At 48.2% G+C, this 3,570-nt stretch overlaps 1 pseudogene; it reads left to right on the forward strand.

Annotated features, from left to right (window-relative positions):
- Positions 1–559: 559 nt before the first annotated feature.
- LOC129138346 (uncharacterized) lies at positions 560–1,333 on the forward strand (annotated as a pseudogene).
- The last annotated feature ends 2,237 nt before the right edge of the window (positions 1,334–3,570 follow it).

A 3,570-nucleotide genomic window follows, 5' to 3' on the forward strand; every position in this document is an offset into this window, starting at 1 on the left:
TAGGAAACAGGCATAAAGAAGTTAAATACTTGGCCAGATTACTCCTGTAATCCCAGCACTTTGGGAGGCCAAGGCAGGCAGATGGCTTGAGCTCAGGAGTTTGGAACCAGCCTGGGCAACATTGTGAAACCCCATCTCTACTAAAAATGCACAAAAAGAACTAATTTAAGTTTCTTGTAGGATTCCGGTTATAAAACACTGGTCAAACACACAGGGCATGGATAGGGCAGGGCCAGGGACAAGGTCAGTCCAGGAAGGGGCCAGGGCCAAGGCAGGACCAGAGCTGGACTTGGAGGTGTCCTGGTCTGATTTACCCTGCCCCAACATTGGCCCAGCCCTGCTCTGGCACTTCCTGTCATGCCCTGTCCCTGGCCTGAGCATTGGCCCTGGCCCTGTCCTGCTTCTGGACCTGCCCCGGAGTTGACCAGGCACTGCCATGGCCCAGTCCTGCATTGCCCTGCCCTCCTCTGCCCTGGTGCTACCATGGCTCTGCTTGGGCCCTAGCTCTGCCTCTACTCTGGACCTTCCCTGACTCTGCTCAGCCCTGGGTCTACCCTGACTCTGCCTTGGTGTTGCCCTCCCATCTCTATGGCCTGGCTCTGGCCGTGCATTGCACAGGCCATGCTCTGCCCTGCGTGTCCCAGCCTGGGCCCAGCCCTCGTCCTACCATATTCCTGACCCCAGCCATACCCTTGTTCTGGCCGTGACCCTGCCGTGGCCCTCTCCTGGCCCTTCCTTGGTCCTGCCCTGCCCTTCCATGCCCTGGCCTTGCCCTCACCCTGCGTTGGCCCTGCACTGATCCTGCCCTGCCCTGGCACTGCCTTGGCCCTGGCCCTGCCTTCTCCCTGGTCTTGCCTTTGCCCTGCCCTGGCCTGACCCCAGGCCTACTGAGTCCATGAAATGGCCCTGGACCTGCCTTGCCATCATCTGTCCTGGCCCTGTATTGTCCCCACCATGCTCTGGTCCAGCGCTTGCCCTAGCCCTGTTGCTAGTCCTGCCACTGCTATGGCCCTGCCCTGTTTTTCACCATGCCCTGTGCTACCCTAGCCCTGCCCTGCCTTGGCCTTGGCCCTACCATGGCCTTCTCCTACCCTGGCCTGGCCTTACACTGGCATTTTCTACCCTGGCCTTGCCCTTCTGTGGTCTTGCCCTGCCCTGGCCTTGCCCTGCCCTGGCCTTGGCTTTGCCTTATCCTGGTCCTGGTTCTGCCCTGACCCTGGCCTTGCTCTGGATCCTCTCTGGTTCTGCTTTCTCCCTGGCCCTGCCCTTGCTCTGGCCCTGTCCCTGGCCAAGCCTTGACCCTGACCCTGGCCCTGACAATGCCCAGGTCTGACACTGGCCATGCTTGGCCCTGGCCCCTCCTTTTGGCCCTGCCCTGGCCCTGCCTTGGCCCTGTGCTATCTTAGTCCTGCCCTGGCCCTCAACTCACCCTGGCCCTACCCTCACCCTACACTGGCCCCACCCTACCCTGGCCTTGCCCTGCCTTGGCCCTGCCTTTGGCCTGCTGTGGCTCTGGTTCTTCCCTGGCCTTGCCCTTGCCCTGGACCCTCCCTGGCCGTGTTTTGTCCATGGTCCTTCTCTGGCCTTGCCCTTGCCCTGTCCCCTTTCTGGTCCTGCCATGTTTCTGGCCCTGTTCTGTCCATGTCCTGGACCTGACTCTGGCCCTGGACCTCCGTGTCCCTGCCCTGCCATACCCTGGTCCATTCCTTGCTCTACACTGACCCTGCCCTGCCTTGGCCCTGTGCTACCCTAGCCCTGCCCTGGCCTTCTGCTGACTCTGATCCTGCCATGGCCCTGGCCCTGCCATGTCCCTGCCCTGGCCCTGGTTCTTCCCTGCTTCTTGCCCTGGCCTTGGTCCTCTCATGTCCCTGGCTGTGACCCTGCCCCTGGTTTTTCTCTGGCCATGACCCTGCCCCTGTTCTGTCCTATCCCTGGCCCTGTCTTAGTTCTGTCCTAGCCCTGGCCTTTCACAGTACTTTATGCTTAGTAAGGGCTCCATGGTGTCCGTGAGTTGAATGTTGTGTTCATAGTATCTGCCAAAACAGAAAGAAAAAAAACAAAATATTTTGATAAGAAGTTAAATCTTTGTATATAATATGCCTTGAATTGTAAGTGCCTGTTATTAGTTGTATTACATATAGGTCATGGTTTTGTACACATAACTCCAAACCATTGATACTGTTAAAAGAATATATGAATATATGAAAGAATGTATAAACGTCAGAATGTATCAGTATCTAATGACCTTTCCAAATTAATTTTTATTTTTAGCTCTATTAGATTTTTCTCAGTGTAACAAATGTTTATTCCTATGTAATTAAGGGCATATTTCCTGTACAGAATATTCACATTACCTAATTGAAAATTATATGATACAAAAATATAATACTATTTTTAGGCCAGGTGTGGTGGCTCATACCTGTAATCCCAACATTTTGAGAGGCCAAGTTTGGAGAATCATTTGAGTCCAGGAGTTGACCAGCCTGGGCAACATAGTGAGACCTTGTCCTTATTAAATAAATAAATGTATAAATAAATAGGTTGGGCACTGTGGCTCATATCTTTCATCCCAGCATTTTGGGTTGCCAATGCAGGAGGATTGCTTGAGCCTAGGAGTTTGAGACCAGCCTGGGCAGAATAGCAAGACTCCATCTCTACAAATAATAAAATATTAACCAGGTGTGGTGGTGCGCACCTGGGGTCCCAGCTACCTAGGAGGCTAATGTGGGAGGTTTTCTCAAGGCTGCAGTGAACTGTGAATGCACCACTGCATTCCAGCCTAGGCCACAGAACAGGACCTTGTCTATGAATAAAGAAATAAGTAAAAATATAAATAAAAATAAGTAAAAAGAAATATAAGTAAATATAAATACATATAAATATAAAACTGCATGCATGAAAAGAAACAATTTTTAAATTTAACATCACTGAGGGCATCCTATCCATTTCATTTCATGATTCCATTACGTCATTTCACTTAGATGAAATGATAAGATGAATTGAGATGAGAGGAAATGATGAGATGAAATGACAAAATGATGAGATGAGATGATGAGATGAAATTTTGAGATGAAATGGTGAGTAGAAATGATGAGATGAAATGATGAGATGAAATGACAAAGTTGAAAAGAAATTGAAAGGAGATGAGATGAGATTAAATGAGATGAAATGATGAGATGATAGATGATGAGATGAAACGAGATGAAATGATGAGATAAAATGAAGTGAAATAATAAAATGATATGAAATAATGAAATTGAAATTAGATGAGGAGATGAAATAATGAGATGAAATGAGATGAACGATGAGATGACATGATGAGATGAAATCAGATGAAAAATGATGAGATGAAAAATGAGATGAAATGAAATGAAATAATGAAATGAGATGAAATGAAATGAAATGAAATAATGAAATGAAATTATGAAATGTAATGAAATTGAAATGAAATTGAAATGAGATGAGTTGAAATGATGAGATGTAATGATGAAATGAAATGATGAAATGAGATGAGATGAAATGAGAGAAAATAATGAGATGAAATGAGATGATGAGATGAGATGAAATCAT

The sequence above is a fragment of the Pan troglodytes genome, chromosome 22 (assembly GCF_028858775.2).
Source record: "Pan troglodytes isolate AG18354 chromosome 22, NHGRI_mPanTro3-v2.0_pri, whole genome shotgun sequence".
In the NCBI taxonomy this organism is placed as follows: Eukaryota; Metazoa; Chordata; class Mammalia; order Primates; family Hominidae; genus Pan; species Pan troglodytes.